This window comes from Lissotriton helveticus, chromosome 2_2 (genome assembly GCF_964261635.1).
Source record: "Lissotriton helveticus chromosome 2_2, aLisHel1.1, whole genome shotgun sequence".
Lineage (NCBI taxonomy): Eukaryota > Metazoa > Chordata > Amphibia > Caudata > Salamandridae > Lissotriton > Lissotriton helveticus.
The window spans coordinates 468,915,985-468,937,503 of record NC_136060.1 but is presented as its reverse complement, the minus strand read 5'-3'; the positions used below and the strand labels follow the sequence as shown (position 1 = coordinate 468,937,503).

Sequence of the window (21,519 nt, the reverse complement as noted above, 5' to 3'; positions counted from 1 at the left end):
TTAGGCTCTTATTTAACATCCCGAGATGCCTAAGCGTTCGCAAGCAGCTGAGCAACCTGCATTGGTTGCCTGTTGCCCAGCGTGAGCATTTTAAAGCACTGACCATGACACACAAGGCACTACACGGTTCGGGCCCTGCCTATATCAGTTCCAGGTTCTCCCTTTACACTCCCAGCCGCCCCCTTCCGTCAGCTTTGCAAAGACAGCTGGTGATCCCCAGATTTCAGAGAGCTCGTCTTGGGGGGGCAGTCCTTTACCGTCAAGGCCGCCACTCTATGGAATGCGCTCCCAGACGACCTTCGGCATACTAAAACTGTCTACTTTCAAAAAGAGGCTAAAAACTCATCTGTTTAAACAATCTATCTAGCCCTTGTTGCCTCCCATGTTACTGTTTCTCCACGTGCCAGGACACTCTTGAGTAGCAGTGCGCGATATAAATACCTTTATAACATAAAATCTTGCCTGACAGGTAATTTCAGCCACTTGCAAAACAACTGAAACATTTGGAAAGGTTGCCCCATGAAACTTTTACACCATTCATTGGTGAGCGCTGAGGAGTCCTTCCCAGTAGCTAGTGCCCGTTATAGATGGGTTACACCAAGGCACCGCTTTATAACACTTTCGGGACCTTCAGGAACAGAAAAGGAATGAACCTGATGTCCGTGACCTGAGAGGTGTCCTGAAGGACTGAACCTGCTCCCTCTTGTACCCAGGAAAAAGAAATAGACTTCAAGGGTCAGTTCGCTGACCACCTGGGTGGCTCCAGGAATATAACAAGCTTCAAGAGGTCTTTAATCTAAAGTGCTCAGCTGACCAGTGGCAACTAGACTTGGAATGGACTTTGCTGTTGGCCTCTGCCTGATACCCTAAGAGTTTCTAAGTAGCCTTCCCCGAGGTTCCAGGGGCCTTAGAAAAGTGTACTCCTTTGGGTGTTTAGACACAAAGAAAGTATGAAAACTTTTCCCCCAGAGCCAGGGGCACCTAGCCAGAAAAAGTACCCAACTGGCAGTTCCACAGCATTTGGTTGAATTTCAGACTTTTCCCCTTACAAAAGCCCCAAGTACCTCTGAAAAAACAACCCATTTCTGCGATGGGACTTAAAATTGTTTTCAACCTAATATCTCAAAGCTCTTGTCGGTGGGACCAACCTGCTTATAGTGTCTGACCTTTGGTGCTATGGTGGCAAATATAATTTCAGCCTTGTGCTGCTCGGAGAAGATTTTCTTTAAAAAAAAAAAAAAACAATTAATTCCCTTTTTTTGGATTTGGGCTTTTAAACTTTTTCAAACTTTTTTATGCTTAAACTTGCACCAGGACCAGTTTAATTTATATATCTGGCTAGGACTCCATTGCGAGCCGCCTCAACTCGCGCCTAGATCTTGGTCTACCATTGCATTGATTACCGTTGGCGCTTTGCACTTTTTGATGTTCTTATCAGTTAACTTTTTAAAAGTTCATATCTACAGTTCCCTTGATTGGATTTATAAGTCTGGTGTTAGCCAAGGCCTTTTGATTTTACACAAATTATATGTATAATATACTTAAAGGGACTTTCCGCCAGCTTTCTGCACCCATTGGCCTGATGTTGGATGTGCACATTTTCTTTACTTCCACACAGATTACCGTATGGGGCAATAAGTCAGCCCATTCGAGCCACTGGGTAACATCACAGAGTGACTGCACTGTGCTCTATCACAAGGAGCACATCCAAATGCAAGGTAGTTCTCTTCAGTTTTAGTGTTTTTGTTTGTACTTAATTACTACTTTAGTGTTGCCTTTGTGTTTAGAGTCTGATGTGAAAGTGAGACGCTCTCTAGGAGCTCTTCACATACTAGTATATAGTCCAGCATTATCAATTCGTGCCTCCTGCTAATGACGTTGCAAATTCCTTTTGGAGCCACCTTTTTTTAAATCTAATTGCTCTACATCAGGGTATACCAGATTGTGTCTATAATAATTCTATTTTTAGAATGTATACAATAAAATGAATTTATAACTGCACCCCTGCATGTATTTTAATTGAGCACTTCAGCTCTAATTTTAAACTAATTTAGTCTGTAGGTCTTGTTTGTATGTCTTTACATTTTGCTTTCAGTGCTGTTGTATGGTGTGCTTATATAGATATTTAACTAATATATTAGTTGAATCTGTGCTGTCCCGTTTATGTATCTTTGCAAGTAGATCTAAATATCTTTAAAAATCCATCTAAATATCCACCTTTGCAAGTCTACCTCTCTATATAAATGTCTTTATAAGTCCTAGCTATCTATCTGTTTGCAAGCCTGTTTACTTTTGCAAGTCTATCTACTGTTGCAAGTGGAAGTCTATCTGCCTTTGCAAGCCTATCTACCTTTGTAAGTCTATCATTCTATCTATGTATGTACCCGCCTGTCTCTTTAAGTCTATCATTCTGTCCATGCAAGTCTATCGTTCTAGCTATTTGTCAATGTATTTTCTTTGCAAGTGTATGTATCTGTCTTTGCCAGGCTAGCTTTTTTTAGGCTAGCTACCGGTCTGTTTGCAAGTCTATCATTCTGTATCGGTCTTTGCAAATCTATCATTCTATCTGTCAATCTTTGCAAGTCTACCTTTGCAGGTCTGTCTATCCAAGGCTAGCTATCTATTCGTGCAAGGCTATCCATCGGTCTATCATTGCAAGGCTATCCATGAGTCTATTCTTGCAAGGCTATCTGTTTGTCTATCCAACCCTCTGGGTTTCTTGTGAGCATCTGTTTTGCAAGCCTCTCCATTTATCTTTTCAACCTTCTCTATTTATAATAAAGATTTACAAAACTTGACAAAATAGTGTTAGCAAAGGCTAGAGGCTGGTTGGCAACATCAGATTGATTCGCTTTATTAGGTAGTGTGTAAGTTTGACATTTTGATAAAATTATGTGCATAACATAATTACTTATCGGGGGTTTCAGCCAGGCTTAATCCAGAAGTCTGTTGCGTCATTCACATTTTTCTTCCACCCACAGCCCAGTTCAGCCGTTGTCTGACCTCATTGTGAATCTGACCTCCTTGTGATTTCACAAGGAGCACATCCACACACAGAGTCGGGGACTACTTTGCTAATGTCTGTCTTTTTTGACCCAAAAATATTTTTTCCTTTACTTGATGTATTTTAGATTGAGGGCCTGGCAGCATACCCAACAATGTTTTGCAGAAACCATGACTGAACAAAATAACTTTCCCAATGCTTGTTGTCATTGGGGTGTCATTTTATTAATTACATTTTTCTGTTTATAATTGTTTGATATTTTTATTGCTTGGTGTTTTTACTTTATAATTGTTTTGGTACTGCATAAATACTTTACATAATATTATACATTTAAGCCTGCTTGATCTCTGCCATGGCCTCCAAGGAGTTGAGTTCAGGTTAATATGGTAACTTTAAGGGTTCACCCTGACAAGTTTTGATTATTCCTTGAGATGGGCAATCGCTTACCCCAAATATTCAATTTTCTTAAATTCATGCTTTCTTTGTTGGTTCTGTTCCTAATTCGCATCACAGAAGATTGTCACGTTTGTCAGAGAAATCCTTCTGGCAGGCTGAGGATTATGTCAAATGTTCACTTGAAGGTTCAACTACGTTTTTAATAAGCTGTAAGTCTCCTTCAGAAAAGAGTTCTCCTTTATTTGCATCCATAGCGCAATCCACCAAAAAGACCAAGGGAAAATAGTCATGCATTCACCCCCTGGGAGTCCTTGATGAGAACCTCATTGGCACTTCTAGGAGTCACTCAAAACGGGATATCAGAAGCACCTCCTTTTAGTGTTAAGAGGCTCAATGGTGACTTGGATTTTTTTTTTGGGTGATGACCTCTGTAATTAGTCAGGACCACTGGAACTATGCAGTAGGGAAAGACCAAATTATGCATCGGATTCAACTAAAAAGACGCAAATGTTGCAGCGTAAAGTGGCACATTTTGTGGCAGTATTACGTCACTATTTGGTAATTTTCACACATGTTAACACTGTAAATGGGTTTCTTATTAATATCATACAGCAGTCTGCATCTGAAAGATGACCTGCCACTACACAACAAAGGCCCTGCCATTGCACAGCAGAAAAAGCGGTTGGGTTAGTAACTTTTGTTCCATTCGAGCTAGAAACAAATTTTTAAAATTTGCTATTTACGCAGCAGATAATGAAATCTGTGGCAAGTGCGGCAAATCTATAATTGTGCCATACATTTAGCAGAATCACAATTCCAGTTGCTGCTGAATAATCTCCTTTGTCAAGGATTTCTCAAAAGATGACAGAGGCGCATGGGTTTTACTCCCCATTAAATATCGCAGAAAATGCACCAGCACCTCCAGTAGATTGGTGCACTTCCTATTGGTTCTGTACAGTAACGAGACCTTCAACCCCACCTGAGCCTAATCGTAATTGCCCAAGTTATAGCCTTTGAAATGGAGGAAAAAAGAGGTCTCACGATACGAGTGAAGTAAACCACTACTCTGCATCTTCACTGATAAATGTAGGCAAATCAAAACAGTAGCAAAATGTTTTCCTCTGCACCAAGGTAGGCTCCTGATGAAAGTAGCATGCTAAACTTTTTTTTGCATCAGCAGTCAGATGATGAATCTCTTCCACATAGAGACAAAAATGTGCCTGGTATCTCTACTGCATTTGAAAAAACTAAAGCATTGGATATAAGAGCGTCATTGGGTAGAAATGAAACCCCCCTTTTAATCTTTAATTTGCAGCATACAGGACTAAAAACCATAGGCAGGACCATGTGGGAATTAACAAATGGCTGTTGGTGTCAAATCATGTGGTTAGCGCTAATCCACATATGACTGTTCTTCAGCCTATGGATATCGTCATGATATTTCTATTTGTCACAAGATATTTTTCTTTGCTTCAAATTGAGACTTGGGCGATACCAAAGGGGATGGACGAAGCGTTTTTAGAAAATCAAACACTTGCCCCCAGTCAACTGATCTGGGTTTAATCCATCATTCTTTAGCTCTCTCCACCACCCCAGTTCAGACCTGGCCATATGCAAATCAGTCTGACCCTGTGCCTCATGGGAACAATCCAGCCCGAACTACCAAGCCATGTCTTCCCTGGACCGGAAACAAGCATCCTGGGACCGGTTTCGGGTTCATAACCCTCATCAGCCAGGCTATCTTGAATCCAGTGGCAGAGTGAGCAAGGGACCCACGTCTGGGCATACCCTGCCAACTCAGGGCGAACAAAGCGATACCAAAAGGGATGATGGACGGAGTGTTTGAGCAAATCCAACACTGACATTGTTCTACATTCTTTCCATCAATAGTTCTTTTTGCATTTGTCACCCCTAGTGGGATGGGTATGCTCAGACGTGAGTCCCGTGCTCACCATGCCACTGGAATCAAGCTATCCTGGCTGAAGAGGGGTGAAAACCGGTCCTAGGATGCTTGTTTCTAGTCCATGGAGGACCTGGCCTGGCAGTTCGGGCTGGACTGTTCTCATTGGGTGCAGGGTCAAGACTCAAAAAAGCGATGGATTTAGGCCCAGATCTCTGTACTGGGGTGAATGTATGACATTGTTCTGCATTCTGTTAATCAATAGTTCTTTTTGCATCTAATTAAGACCAGTGCAGGTGTTTCGCTTACTATTAGATAACCGGTACCCTGAATGAAAAAAATAAAGGTGTGCACTTTTGAAACAGTGGGCTCAGGGGGTAACAAAAGTAGCTACTCTGCCGCATGACAGAGGCTCATTTGAGAAGTATAGCAAATAAATATTTTAATCCTCCCAAAATCATCAGCTAAAGCATCAATACAAACACATCAGCCTAAACCAGATGTAGAGATATGGTTGAGGGAGCAGAAATGGTGCCGTTGGTGAAATGTGTTGACCACTGAGGTGATCCGTTTGGGGCAACAGCCACTTTTCTGCTTATCCCCTAAACCTTTAAACGTCCTCCTGTTTGATTATAGACCTGGCCTAAGTTGAGTGGGTGTGTATGAATGGGCTTGGGACGGGAGGAGGACTTTGCAGTTTATGAAACGTAGTGCGGTTTTGGATGCCTGAAGTGTCAAACATGCTTACCTTCCGCCAAATTTGTAGGGCTTGATATTGGTTTTGTTTGAGATACATAAGGTAAAGTTTGGATGTCATCAGCATAATAGTTTTAAAAGAAGTTGTGATTGCCAATAGCCTTCAGAAAGGGCTGAGTTGAAGGGTTCCTGCTCCACTGAATATTCTGCCCTTTCAATCGCACATTATTTTGTGGAATTCAACCCCCTCATAATTCCCCTCCACCTACTGTTTTCCATTCAGCGAAGTCCATCTTCTAAATTGGCACATTAATTTTTTTCAGAGAACATGTTACAAAAAAATGGCTTAACGACTACATTATTTGTAGGATATTATGAGCGATCACACATTAAAACTGTAGTCTTACTTTATTTTGAAGTAGTTTTATGCGTGTTATGTTATCTTTTCTAATTTTTCATACCTTTTTTGTTTGGCATTTCACATTAGCTTTTGGTTTTCTCCAACCATGCTGGAGATAAGCCATCTTCCCCACACAAGGATTTTTTTTTCTTTTTCATGCCAAGACTGTAGACCGAGTGAGATGTGAAGGTAGCCAAACCGTTTTCTTTTCAATCATTGAGGAAGTGAGCCACTTTGCTCTTCAGTGGCTCATTGTTCATGTGATCGCTGGACAAGATCTTAAACCTTATCCACATCTGCATGGCAAAAATGCGCAGTTGTAAAAAAACAAGGCTGATTAAGCACTTAAACTTTTTTTTGCAGTTCTAGGTTTTGAAATAAGTTCCCAAAACGTTGCCACATTAAGCTGTTCATGGGTAAAATAACTCTGCTAGCTCATCACAAAACAATCACCATTGAAACTGGCAGAGACACCTGATCTTCTCAGTGATTCAGTACAGTATGTCCCTTCAATGCATTAATTTATGGTTGTCACTCATCCCCTAATTTGACACATGCTGAGCGAAATTAAGCTATTGATACCTCATGGACGACAAAAAGCCTTTCTGATCAAATATGTTATACATAACCAAAATCACTGTCGCATTTCAATGTCATTTTGTTAAGTGTCTCTGTTTCAGTATGATTCCTAGGGTCAAACAAAATATAAATTGACCTCTGACCACCCCGTTAGGTACTGGCGTGAGAACAGATAGTGTTCCCTTGAGATCAGAGACTGTATTTCCTCTTGGAGCTATGTAGATAACATTGGCCTGGCCTCCAATTACGCTTCTTCAGAATGTGGCCTGTCTAATGGTGCTTGAAGGAGGGATTCATTCTTGATTACCATTGTCTTGGGGAGCATTGCCTAGCAAGGCCAGCTGCCTAAAGTGTGTGAGAACGTTAGTGGGAGACGATCTAGCTTCTTATGAGCTGCAATACTTGTCCTTACTCTTGTATGGCAATAAAAGGGTCCCAGATCCTTACTTCGGCAAGGAGCATCACCACTGTTGCCGCAGGCATTGAGTTACTGTAAATTCCATACAAGGACAAAAGAACTGCACCCTAATGCAAATTAAAGCTGCTTGGACAAAATAGCGGTTATTTTAGTTTTCCACTAACAATGGGCAGAAGTACCAGAAACGAGATCGCTGAGCTAGAGTAAACCTTTGCCATGTTTTATGGTGCTGTTGTTGGCACAGTAACACTGATGTATCCCTGCATGCAAGATCAGCCTCGAACGAACAGACTCACCTGAAGCCGCCGGTCAGCAATTGTAGCCTCCACTTCCTTGAAGTGAGGCAAATACGCAAGCTGTCTAACTGGCAAAGCATCTAGAGTGCAGTCCTCGCTGACTGACTCAATATCTTCTCTCTCGAAGTCAAGTATGGTAAGGACTCTACCCACTGCCCATCCACCAACCGACACTACTGGCACACAACCAGCACAGACAGAACAGTACAAGCAGTGTGAGCCACTGTGCATGCACTAGTCCTGTCAGTAGGAGACACTGAAAAAGGACTGTAGATCAATAGATAACTTAAGAAGGAAGTGTGTGGAGGATAACCATAGTAAAAAAAAAAAATAACTGGGCAAGTTTTGAAGACGAATGTTAGAGTTCCTGTGTTACTTTGTTTCTACTCCAATTTGAGGGAAAACCGTCTGCACCTTTAAAACAACGTCCTGTTTTTCTTCCTTTGCATCTGACAATGGTGCCAACTTTTTGTTTTTGTATGTTCTGCAGTACCAGGGAGACAACCATGACAACTTGTATTATTTTAAAATGTTCTTAAGCTATTGATTAATGATGCATGACGATACAACTAATCCCATTACCACACATGCCATTATAACGCCGGTATTACAATGCAAGTCTCATTAATACCAATTGCCATTACAACACATTTTATTTACCACACATATGCCTTTAACATGCTAATGTAAGTATTTTACATTTCAGTATAAATCCTTTCTATGTATATACAAAGGGTTTATTCTTGGTAAAAATGTAAAAGGTAGGTACAGGCACTATTTTTGTGTGTATGTTTATATTATATGGATGTATATGTATAAATATTTATATTTTAAAGAGATATATTTTTATCTCCTTTACCCCTCAAACCCACACCCACCCTAAAAATACCCTTGCCACCCAAAAAACCATACCCACTCTAAATCCTAAAATTACTCATGCCACCCAAAAGCCCATGCTCATTCTAAAACCTAAAATTACCCTTGCCATCTAAAAACCCATACCCACCCTAAACCCTAAAAATACCCTAGCTATGCAAGCACCATACCTACTCTAAACCCTAAAAATACTCTTAACCAAAAGCCTATCCTACCCTAAAAATACCCTTGCCGGAGGAGGAGCTACGCTAGCAATCAAGATGGCCGCATAAGCTCCCGGCTCCGCCGACCTCCGCCAGTTGCTCATAAATCCTGCTGATTATCCTGATTTCTCACCGGACTCCCGTGCAGCTGAGGTGTTCCTGACTCTAAAGGTGCAATCCCGGAATTTCTAGCTGCTTTCAGGACGAAGATACGCCGTGTCCCATTCTCGGCCTAACCCAGAGTTGAAGCCGGGGCCTCGATTTCTCACCCAGCCGGGTTGGAGTTGAATAACATCGGCCGCGGGACGTGGGTGGCGTCCGGTCTCCCGAATTGGAGTGTTTCTTGTCCGTTTTGGATGGTGGACTGGTGGCAGTTTTATCTCGCGGCGGCGTGACGCATCGGTTGCTGTGGTTGGGGATCGGCTGCCCGTAGGCCCCGTTGGGCTCCCGGGGTCGATGGGCTGGTTCCTCGCTGGCGACGACGGTGTTGAGATCGCGCTTTTGGGAGTGCCCACAGTTGTCACCGTAACGGTTGTTATCATCTGCCGGGGACCGGACTCCGACCCTTTGTTGGTTCTGGAACGAGCTGTTTTACCCGCGGAGCAAGAAGTGTCAGACGGAGGGCCCGCGCTGAAGCCAGACTTGGTATTTTTTGTCGCCCCCCGAACGACTGCTAGCAAGCCCGGGACTATCGAATGTACATCCTGCCCTATGCCGATGCCGCCCCAGATGGACGTGGATGATCTTATATGTCGGAGCGAATTCTCCAGTGACTGTAGGATTGCTACCTCTCCCTTTGTCTCCTGGATGGTTCAAATACGCTCTAGAGACCTATCTTTGGACAGCAAACATTGTTTGACTCTTAGACTTTGTGTACTATTATCCTGGCTTCAATCCTTCCGTACTGACTCTGAACTTTCCCAACATTTCGATACTCATTGGAATGGCGGATCGAGCGGACAGGACTTGCATGAAAAATCACAGCGGACAGGGTTGACTTTGACTGGATGGGTTTGAACTATGACTTCACTTGATACGGGATTTGTAACCTATAATGGCGCGGGAGTTGGGTGGTTCTTACAAGCTCCCCCCGTCTGATTTTAATCGTTGCATTGTATTATTCTGGATACGTGTAGGGGCGGTTTGCTACTGGTAGGGGGTACGGGAGACTGGGGGTCTGTTTGATATTCCTCCTCCACTTTCTCTCTTTTTCCTTCTTTTAGGACCAGTTCCGGGGCGACAGGCACACTGCCAGTGGGGTTGGGCCGTAGCCATTGCAGGGGTGCAGGGTGGGGGGATTGGGGAGGGGATTGTTATTTTGCCTTAGTTTAGTTCTACGACCTTTTTTCTTTCCTTTTTTCTTTCCCGAGAGATGGGTCGTTTATCCTATATCGATTTTCTTATGCATCGGGGTGTCTAATTTGGTCTTCATTATCCTGACATATGGATGGGTGAGCCCTGCTGGCTGCTACTTTGCTGGACTGTTGATCGTATTTTTCCTTTTTAATGTACCTAACTGGGTGGACTTGCATACTCCTGTGAATTGTATTTCCCGCATTGATTTAGTCGCTCACCTATCGCTACATTTATGTATGACACCCGATATATGTAAATTTCTCTTGTTTTCTCAATAAAACCCTTTAAAAAAAAAATTCCATTGCCAACCAAAAGCTTATACCCACCCTAATCCTAAAAATACCCTAGCTAACCAAGCACCATATCCACCATATCCACCCTATACCCTAAAAACACCCTTGCAAACCAAAAGCCGATACCCACCTTAAACCCTAAAATTACCCTTACCACCAAAAACCATACCCATCCTAAACCCTAAAAATACCCATCCCACCTACAAAAAACCCCCATACCTACCCGAAACCCTAAAATTACCCTGGCCATTGAAAAAACAATCACCGCCCTAAACACTAAAATACCCTTGCCACCCATAAACCTACACCTACTGTTGTAATTCTATCTAGGACCCTAATTCGATATTCCTGATTTATGCCCTTATGTGGTTATAATAAATAATATCCTTATAAAGGCATAATAATCATATCCATATTTAGTCGTAGCCCATGCAGTCCAAAATTAAGCAAGGCTACTTCCCCAGGCTCCTAGAGAGTACAACGAGTTCTTTAAACAAAACAAACCTCCAGCAACCTGGGAAATCCCCATGCTTCTGTTTTGATTTGTCCTAGAACTCCTGTGAACACTGAAAGAACGGCCAGTTCTTAGTGACATCTTTATTGACGTCTTATGTCCAACCTTACGTCAAACCCGGCACCTTTCAGGTATAAATATACCAACGATACCTTAAGCAAACACACGGTGGTTTGGAGCAGAGCGGCTATCTACTTGCCCGAGAGCCCAGCTTATGCGAGAGCCCACGGACGCCGCCCCTCCCCTTTGACGCACTGAGAGCGATGCTGTCTTTTTCTCCAGCCGAGAAAATCCATCTCCGGTGTTTTCAGCCGCCCTTGCGGGTTGCTGGGATATCGAGTCCTGAGAGAGAGATACCAGACCTCCTGCTTTCTATTACCCAGGTACGGAGCGGACTAAACCCTTAAAGAGAATTCTTGACTCAGATTCTTGGCTAAACCAACTTAACTTAAACTGCTACTTACTTACTCCTTCCCAAGTATTAGGCTTAGGTCAGGTACACCGGGTAGGTGTATTTAGAAGCACCAGTTGAGTTTGTTAGTCAATGTATATATGTATGTATATATTTTATTCATTTTAAAGTATCATATGGCTAAGAAACCGTATCAATGCTTTTACAGTATTATTTTATAATACTCCTTTTACTGTACGCAATTTACTATAAGTATTGCAATTGTGGCAATTCATTTCTCTTGCATGAGAAAGAAGACTGCTCAATAAATAACCCCTTTTATTGAAAACGCCAGTCTCTCTATTTCTCTGCACTCTGGTGAAACTAAGTATGCACGATTGACTGAGTAAAATAGCTGTCTATTGTTTTCACACGACTCTAGAGATACACTCTTATTCTGAGGGAGCAAAGTTGTCATGTTTATGTTTGTCATAAGCTAATCCCTTCTTGTCTATCCAGGGGAAGTTAAACTCCTCCTTGTTTGTTCGAGAAAGGTTCTAGTGACCTCTGAGCTAGCTGGCAAAACTAATTAGGTCTAATATAGTCAGTAGAGACCTAGTCGACCTCAGTCCTACGTCTACACTGCTGTTTATATTATTCCAATGCGCAGAGCCTATTGGGAATATAGAAACTACACTACAAAAACAAAACATACCTACCCTAAAATTACCCTCGCCACCCAAAAAGCCCACATCCACCGTAAACCATAAAAGTTCCCTTGGCACCCAAAAATCCATACCCACCCTAAAATTAATATTGTCACCCAAAAACATACACCCATCCTAAAAATACCCTATTAGTCAAAAATTCTAGACCCATCCTAAAATTACCCTTGCTACCTTAAAACCCATACCCATGCTAAAATTACTCATGTCACTCAAAAACTAATAGCCACCCTAAACACTACAATTGCCCCAGCAAAAAAAGGATCATTCCCTAAAATGTGCATACATTTGCGTATGTGTATATATATGTGTATATGTGTATATATGTATGTGTGTATATATGTGAATATATATGTGTGTGTATATATATATATATATATATATATATATATATATATATATATATATATATATATATATAGTTAGGATTGTTTTCTATAGGGAAATCGCAACATTCTATTGGGAATAACTTTGGCGCCAGTTGAGGAATCTTCCTGAAATTTTCCTTAACTTTGCCTCGCGGCGCTCCGGTCCTTCCCTGAAAGTTTGGGGGGGTTCGTCAAGCGGGGGCCGAGATAAAAGGGGGGTCCCAAAACGTGTTTTCCCCATGTTAATTTCCATAGGGCGGTTGGACTCACTTTTAGCCCGAACGGCTGAATGGTTTTCCACCAAACTTGGCAAAATTGTAGGGACTGGTAGCCCGATGTGCCTTTGCTATGTCTCAAGATATGTGCTTCAGTGGTTTTTACGAAAATTAACTTTGAAAAAATATATATTGGGCTACATTGGGCTATATATATGTTAGAGCCCAAATGAAGCCCAATGTAGCCCAAAGATGGCCACCAGAGACAAAAAAACACAAATGTAGCCCAAATATCAGCCAGATGTAGCCCAACTATAGCCCAATGACAGAATGTCCCAGAGTGTTCTAAAGAACAACTAGAGCGCTAACAGTCTTACTTATGACAAAAGTATGGCACACCTGAAGTCATCTTGATTGGAATAAAGTGTTAACACTTAAAACATTTAATTTGCAAAGGAACAAAAGGAGGGGGTTAATTTTGCCATAGAAATTATGATTAGTGCTGAAGAAAGAAAAATTAGGGCACATTTTGAGTGACTTCTCAAATCCTCTTATATTTCATTAAACAAATTCTGTTATGCAGTCTCCCAAGATGGCCACCAGAGACAAAAGAGCCTGTGCTTAAAAACTGTTAGCAAAGCAGGCATTTGAGATTTTAAAAACGTTTTAATATATAAAAACGTTATCCGCTAATAGAATTAGCATTTAAAAAACCTTGCGAATTCACTGAAAAAACCATAGGTTTCAGGCCTTATATAGTTGGGAATTAGCATTTAAAAAAACCTTGCGAATTCACTGAAAAAACCATAGGTTTCAGGCCTTATATAGTTAGGAATTAGCATTTAAAAAACCTTTGAAATTCACTGAAAAAACCATAGGTTTCAGGCCTTATATAGTTAGGAATTAGCATTTAAAAAACCTTGCAAATTCACTGAAAAAACCATAGGTTTCAGGCCTTTATATAGTTAGGAATTAGCATTTAAAAAACCTTTGAAATTCACTGAAAAAACCATAGGTTTCAGGAGTTATATAGTTAGGAATTAGCTTTTAAAAAACCTTTGAAATTCACTCAAAAAAATATAACTTTTAGTGGTGTTAGTTAGCTGGACATTTTACTCATACAAAACCATTGAAATTGCTCCTATATAGTTAGTTGTACTAACTATATTTCGCGCACCTGCAATCCACTGCTGATGATGTCACATATTAGATCATTCATGACATGGTCAGTGACATCACTGATGACATCTCAAATGACATCACTGATGACATCACTGATAACATCACGTGACAATCACACCTTTTCATACACTATTACAATTTTTCATCACTCTTTTTAAAATACAGAGTATCATATTTAAATCCATTGTCACAGCAATACAAGTATCTAAAAATCCACTCAGTGATTCATAGATGTATACACACATCTAATCACTTACCTATGGATTGACTCGTACATGCTGTCAATGAACAATAGAACACTATCAAAAATACTTATACATCTATATCGACATTAAACAGCACGCATCCTATTCACATATGAAGTCATCCTACTCACTTACGCAAACAATGGATCATACTTACATATTTACTTAGCAAAACACTTTTACAAACACCACTTCTATTCATTTAGATAGTAAGTCATACTTAGTGAATTATAAAATCATTATTACAAGTATACAGTTATCCATACAGTCACTCACACAATCATTGTGTCTTATGTATACTTATTTATATACAACAACTGACACATACACTGCCTTTTATTTTTCTAGTTTGTTGGACCTGTACCATTGAGAAATATATTTGCTCATCACCACACCCATAAAGATATTCACTCACCCAAACAACTGTTAGAACATGTAGTTTTAACTTCATATATCTACTGAATCAACTATTCACACATCTTTGGACAGTCACACACCCCCCACCGAACCACACACACTTTCACACTCCCATACAAATACTCAGTTAACTAATCAATAACTAATATAGACTTTCACATAGCTAGTAACCAACTGTAGAATCAGTTTACACAACTGACAAAGTGATACAGATATTCACACAGTTTAGTCACTATCCACTATATTTAGTGAGACATTATAAATTGGTCAAGTAAACAGTCAATTACACTGCTACTAAATCCTCCATCCAAATATTTATTTATATATATCCACTTATTCTTCAATGCAAATTGCTATATATATAATGCATATTTAAATAACGAAGCAAACCACATTCACTGGATGATGTCATCAGTGATGGAGACAAGAGATGGCCACGCGCGCATCATTGTCCATGGGAGAGGTCGCGCGCGTGAGCTTCTACCGTAGTGTCAGAATCAGATCACGACGCGTGCCTCGTGAACAGTTCACGTGACTTTTACGTTTCCTCTGCGATGACGAGCACGCTTTCACTTTCGCGAGGGAGTCCGCGAGCCGCAGACCACGCCGGTTTTGCAGAGGCAAAAGACGTAAGCAGCAGCGTTCATGGACCTCTGACGGGCTTGTTTTTAAAGGTGGTCAGAGAAGCCCATGCCCCCTTCCACTTCCCCAGCCGGGCTCTCAGGCAGCTGTGTATAGTGCTGGGAGAGCACCCTGTAGCCTAAGGCGAGGTTTATGCGGTAAAATACTTTTATCAACAGTTTTTTTCCGGTTGACGTAGCATTTTTCTCCAGTGAACTCTTACGAAAAGTCCACCCCAGGTGGGACCAAATCCAGTCCGTTACCTCCTCCCCAAGTCTCATCCAGCACAGAATCCAGTCCAGGTTTTCCTTCGCCCATGGTTGCTTTTAGAGTTTTCTAGGAAGTATCCACCTCACTCCTTGTACGTAGAGGCAGCAGTAGAGGGTCTCTGCTTCTCTGACAGATGGCGCATTTCCTCAGGTCAGTCCGAGGGGGCAGATAGCCCCGCCCTCTCCCTCCTCAAGAGCCCACCGGGAGTCCCTTGCATCAGCTCCTGCCCCTTCACCAACGCAATACCTGAAGGCGATCAAGCAAGACTGGCAGCTGCGGGGAGGGTAGGGTGGCGGCCGCCTAACTATTTAACAACTGGAGGCAGAAGAGAGGAGGGGTTCCAGAGAGAAGGGACAGAAAAAAGCAGTACGGAGAGAGATGTGATGGAAGACAGAGGGAAAGAGAGCTGGAAAGGGAAGAAGCAAGGATGGAGGGAACTGAAGAAAGGGCAAAAACGAGAGAAGCAAAACAGGAAAGGAGTAAGGAAGTTGATTGAATATGCCCATTGCTGTCAAGTGTCCCTTTTAACTATTGATGCTGTTTGATGGCAGTTAGAAGTAAGCAACAATGTATATTTTTTTTCCTCGTTAAATGTCATTTTCTTAATTACATGAACTAGTTGAATTATGCTGGCCGGACTTCTACGTGAAATTGGTATGTGTGGCTATGCACTTGTGCACAAAAGTATAGTAAGACACCTGTTTAGTCTATTTCCCCGAGGATATCCAGTGTCACTGGTTGCTACTACAAATAAGCATTTGCAATGCACTAGGTCTCGAATTTACGCAAGTTTAAGCTATTGGCTTTGTAAATGACAATGCCTTTTATTTATGCTTTACAAACAAAAATAAAAGGCATTGTCATTTGCAATGTCAATAGCTAAAACTCGTGTAAATGCGAGACCTATTGCATTGCAAATGCTTGTTCTTTTTGCCGGTGTATAGCCAATACTTTCAGATGAGATACTCTTTCCTCAGATGCGAATGCTGTGTTTACCATTTGTGTCGAACAGCACCTAAAAATGTGATTTTGTTTTTTTAAAGGTATAGAAAAGTTTTCTCTGTTTAATGTAAGCCCTAGATTGTTGAAGAGCTGTAGACAGTCTGTGGTAGATTCCGTATCTGCTTTGAAAGGTTTTTCCCTTGCCCAGCTAGTCTTCTAAATAGAAAATTGCCTGCTGACCTTGGGATGAGCAGCCTCTGGTGTCGTACTTTCTGAAAATTCTTGGAGAAGATTTGAGACCGACAGAGCGGACTTCAAACTGATAATGGCAATCAACCAATTCAAATCTTAAGAAATGTTGATGAGCAGGGTATATAGTAAGTTTTCTAAAGGTCCAAAAATGTCATACAATTGCTTTGGAGAACTCTTTGAACCTCCTGCAGTGTAACTGTAGAATTTCTGCTTTTTCATATATTTGTTGAAATCCCATAAATCTAAGTTCTGTCTCCTTATTAGTGAAAAATGGGAGTAAAACCTGAAGTTTCTTAGTGATTTTGCAACCAGTTTGGTCATCCCTTTTTTAAACATGACAGTGGTTCCCTTTTGAAACAGATCGAGATGTCGATGCAACATCTTGCATCGTGGTATCATTGAAAGTTTTCGGATAAACTCCAGTGTGTGACAGTATTGAAGAGGTCCAACACCCAGTGGTCTGATGTTATTTTGGCCCACTGGTTCTAATGAAAAGGGATTTATCCACTTACAGGCGTGTTCCGATGTTTTGTGACCATCTCCAACTTATCACTTCCTTTTTCATCTCTTGTGAATCGTTTTTGGCTCTTCTATTAGGGGCCTGTTTGTGGTAGGAGGTAGATGGCGGAGCCCTATGTTGCAGTTGATCTGGTTGGTAGTAGTGCATTTGAGGAGCAGAACACTACTTATATTTATAGGGTTGGTAGCCTCTGTATTAATACACACCTTTTCAACATACTTCTCAAAAGGACTGTTGGCATTCTGTTGAAAAACACAGATATTCCAGTCTCAGTGTCTGACTTGATAGACAGGAGGGCCTCAACTTGACGCCCAAACAAGGCTTCACTATCGTATTGTTTGGCTAAAAGTTTGCTCTGTACCTTTGGTCTTCAAGCAGTGGATTGTAACCAACCTTCTTTGCGGTAAAGCTGATCCAGCCAGCTGTTTGAAACCAGTGGAAGTGTGGTCAATAGTAGCATAATTTGTTGCTGAAGACATATGCTCTCCTTTCTCTTCAGCCTTTTTCTGTCCCCTGGCAAATGTACTAGATCCGGTCCAAAATCTTACCCCATCTGGCTGTCCTTTCTAGTATCGCATCGCTGATGCGTTGGAAGCTGTGATGGTGGTAGCTACTGTGGAAAAATAATTGCTAATGTTTTCCAGTCCTCAGCCTTCTCTGTTTGGTGGTGCTGCGCAAGCCGAAGTTGGATCCCTGTAGAGACTTTGAACTGCCTTCATGACAGCGGAGTCTGCACGAGGGAGACCAATGAGACTTGCAAGAGTGTTTTCTGGCACTTTGTATTTTTTTTCAAGATGTAAAATTACTGCTGCAACCGTGGTTGGTGTTCTCATGATTTCTAATTCCTCCATCCAAATGTCAACACTATACTTCGTTGTCACTAGTAAGCCAAATCTCTTTGATGCCTTTCATAACTTAAGAGATCAAGAATCCCATCCAGTGAAGACTCTACCCATGGGGGAGGGGAGGGACTGTGTGTGACTTCACTCACAGTTGGAATAACGTAGTCCTCCCTTTCTGGGCCAGAATCCTGAGGTGAGTCACTAAATGTCGCTATTCTTGATCATCGTCTGTATCTAGATGTTGTGGCGAAATACTGGTGCCAAAGGTGAATGGTGTGACGAATGAGTTGCTGGACTGTGCCTGGGAGGGAAGTTCACTGGAGTACATTGTGATTGGGCTCCTTTGTGCTCTGGAACCTGACGGTGTCATAGGTTTCAATGCTTCCCTTTTAGAATTTGAAGGATGTGGTTCAAGAAATCCCTTATTCAGCAAGCATCAAATGCAGATCATTGAGCAAGGGCAAACGCACCTGAATCATCTCCTCAGGTGGTGCTTGCATTGTTTGCTCACAAGTGTCCAAACTATATTGCAATCCTTCATCTTGATGTTGGCCAAAAGACTGGGAAGAACCCCTAGTGTCCAAGTTGTCTATGACCCTTTCTTAGTATTCTTCTTCTTCCTAGACATGGTATTTACCGTCTAATTGAGTGGGACTTAATGCTGATCCAAAAGGTCCTTCTTTGTTTGAGTCTTCCGTGTTGAAGACTCTATGGTACATACGGCAATACTGTACGTGGGAGAAATGTTCAGCCATTGTCAGTGGAATTCCATTATCAGAAACCGGTTTAGTCTTGGGTTTTGTTTGGCGGTATTGGTATATCCATTTTTGTCGATGGTGTGCTCTTTGTCGACTGTTGTCAGTGCGGAAGATGACATGGGCTTGGAGGATGTCGATTAAGGCTTTGTATTCGAAGCAGTTGTCAATGGTGTTGTTGATTGTGTTATCACTGACGGTGCTCTCGTCGACTGTATTGTCATAGATGACAGTCTTTTTTCTTTGGTGTCTTCATCAACATTGGTTCATTCTGTACTGGGTGGAGTCAATATATACACTCCTTAAAGGGGTCCTCAGAAGGGCGCTCGAATGGGCTTAAAAGACAGTTTTAAAAGATTCAGATATGGCCTAATTTTATAGGCTTAAAAGCTGATTAGACAATGGCAAATGCTTCAGAGATACTAAGAGAAATAAGAATAAAGCCACTTATCTGATTGACCGAGGAGAACTTAAAGGGACTAACGTAACATACGATGTGCATTAATACTCTGAACTGTGGTGGTCTGGATGGAGCTGGGTCAAGATTGTTTTTTGCTCCGATTTAGTTTTAGCTCTTTTATAATGCTGTAAAAAGCTTCTATTGGGATTGCTAAAGCTGTTCTGTGTATGTTTGACATTCAAAGTATTTAACTTTTCTGTAACTTGGCAAACTGGTTCTAGCGATCTTTTTTCATTCCTACGTGCACTTCACGTACAACTGTGATTATACAGATAATGTAAAACAAAAGGGAAACTCTTCACTGATGGTCAAAACTAAACGAAACATGGAATATATCAGGCTCTTACTTAGTACGGGGACTGTTGTATATAAGGGTTGCGTGTTTGGCCCTATAAGGACAGAGGAACCACTTATTTTGTCCTTGACCCACTTCGAACATCGAGCGGCAAAACACCTGGTTGGCTATAGTAAATCCAAACACAATTTTAAAATGTACATCAGGTTTCATACCCACGATCCTTTTACAATTTCCAATGGAGTGTTGGGGGTGCCAAACATAACCTAAAACAGTATTCTCTGTCTTTGGCAACCTGCACCTCCTAATCAGAAGTAACCTATCTTCCTGCTATGCTGCCCAGAGAAAGCAGTAGAATGTTCGACCGGTGTGACAGCGCAATGGTGAAAAACAGAATTCAAGTTCCACTCCTGCACTGCCCTTCCAGGCCAATAGACTAATCTTGCAGTTCAACATGTTTTGTTTGCAATAGGTTATTTTTCCATTGGCCGACCCCTTGTTACCTTAAGAATGATCGTGAGGTAGAAAACTAGTTGAGTTATGGAGAGAATGCCATCCTAAATTCTGTTCTGCATATTGTAGGTGTAGTTATTGGACTTGCAGTCCAGAGTTCCTATCCCTTATAGGAGAGAGTTTGATTACTGTTTAGGTGTTAGTAAAGGTGGCAAAAATAGTATCTACATAAGGCATAAAACATAACTGGTATTTCTTGCTGCACTCTTTTTGCTGGCTCCTTTGGAACGCTTTCCCAGTCAACAAGGAAAAATTGGACGAAATATTGACCATTCCTCCCACAGAAGTGATTGTCCGTAAGTGCTGCTGCTTTCTCTAGTTGGAAGACATGGTGTTGGCACTGGGGGACTTGCAGTCCTTGCACTGACCAGCCTACCGCCTTCCAGAGGATAAGGTATCAGGAATGGCTGTTAATTTAGTTTTATGTGTCCAACCTACACATTGTTTTTTTTCACCACTTAATGCTTTCAAAAGAGAGCAGGTCTAGGCAGTTTTACACACTGTTACAAGTCTGACTACGTTTATAGCGTACTTCTTTGTAGTTCTACCAGTTTGTAAGAACCTAAAATGCCTTTCTTAAGCAAAGGTAGCATTTGACGGCTCCTGCTCCCAAAGGTTGTCAGCCTCCTTATTGGCCATGCATGAGTAGAGACGGTGTCGCTGTGCAGAGGAAGCAGGTTTGATGCTCATCCTGTATCCATTGCTTCAGAGAATTGAAACCATTATAGAGTACTTGATAGCCAGAGCAAATCTACTTTCTCTGTGGTCTTGATAAATTTATGACTGGTCAGTCAAGCTCTTGCAAACAGCAGTGGTGTCTGAGCCTTTCCCCTAGGTAAACCTCAGCACAAAAGCCAATGTTCCTTACCCTTGTTGCAGTTGCGCGACTATTCATATTTATCAGGGTGAGTATGGATCTAACAGTAGCTCTGAAATGCGAAATGTAGACCCCTTCCTTTTTTATGCTGGCTGGATACGAGGACCCTGCTCCCAGGACCTCTTGATACAACAAAATACAACTGCTGCCAGACCTCCTGCCGACTGATACGGAATGGGTTATGTAATATTGGATTTATCATAAAAGTTAACACTAGAGAGAACACAGCCAAGTACAAATGGAAGACCATTTATTCTTGGTGCGGACTGCCCATTATCAGGTGAGTAGACACTGAGTAAACCTACTTTCATTTGGATACGAAAAATGTAACACTTCCACTCACGATTTTTTTTTTTTTTACCCAAAAATATAACTCCTACTAAGCAATAACATTTCAATCATGAATGTAATGCAGTTACTCTAAATACCACTTCTGCACAAACTGATTGCTCAACATGCATCTCCAAGCAGCCCAGTTCACATATTTTTTAAGAACCTCTGCTTATTTATGGTCACAGTAAATTAAATGCTCAATGCCCTGCAAGTCGTAAAGCTTTTTCTACTACTGATTACACACTGATCGAATGTAAGGTGCAAATTGACTATTTGAATAAAGCACCTTAGTCAGATTTACCAAATTGCTTTGTTTAATATTTTACACAAGGTTACCCATCATAGGTCTCCAACACAGATATCTA

At 41.4% G+C, this 21,519-nt stretch overlaps 2 protein-coding genes and 1 long non-coding RNA gene across 4 annotated transcripts in view; 2 read left to right on the top strand and 1 right to left on the bottom strand.

Moving 5' to 3' along the window:
* SLC4A11 (solute carrier family 4 member 11) overlaps positions 1 to 21,519 on the top strand; it is a 1,943,806-nt gene that overhangs the window by 783,609 nt on the left and 1,138,678 nt on the right. The window lies entirely within an intron of this gene.
* LOC144821543 (uncharacterized) overlaps positions 1 to 21,519 on the top strand; it is a 1,076,254-nt gene that overhangs the window by 885,367 nt on the left and 169,368 nt on the right. The gene's annotated exons all lie outside the window — the stretch shown is intronic.
* Positions 1 to 21,519, bottom strand: part of LOC144821544 (uncharacterized) — a 359,946-nt gene that overhangs the window by 227,816 nt on the left and 110,611 nt on the right. Inside the window, exon 3 of one of the 2 annotated variants that reach the window (XR_013608379.1) lies at positions 6,458 to 6,692. This is a non-coding gene — a long non-coding RNA (uncharacterized LOC144821544). Of the gene's footprint in view, positions 1 to 6,391; positions 6,693 to 21,519 lie in introns of those variants that run through there. The other variant, XR_013608378.1, reaches the window with a different exon arrangement.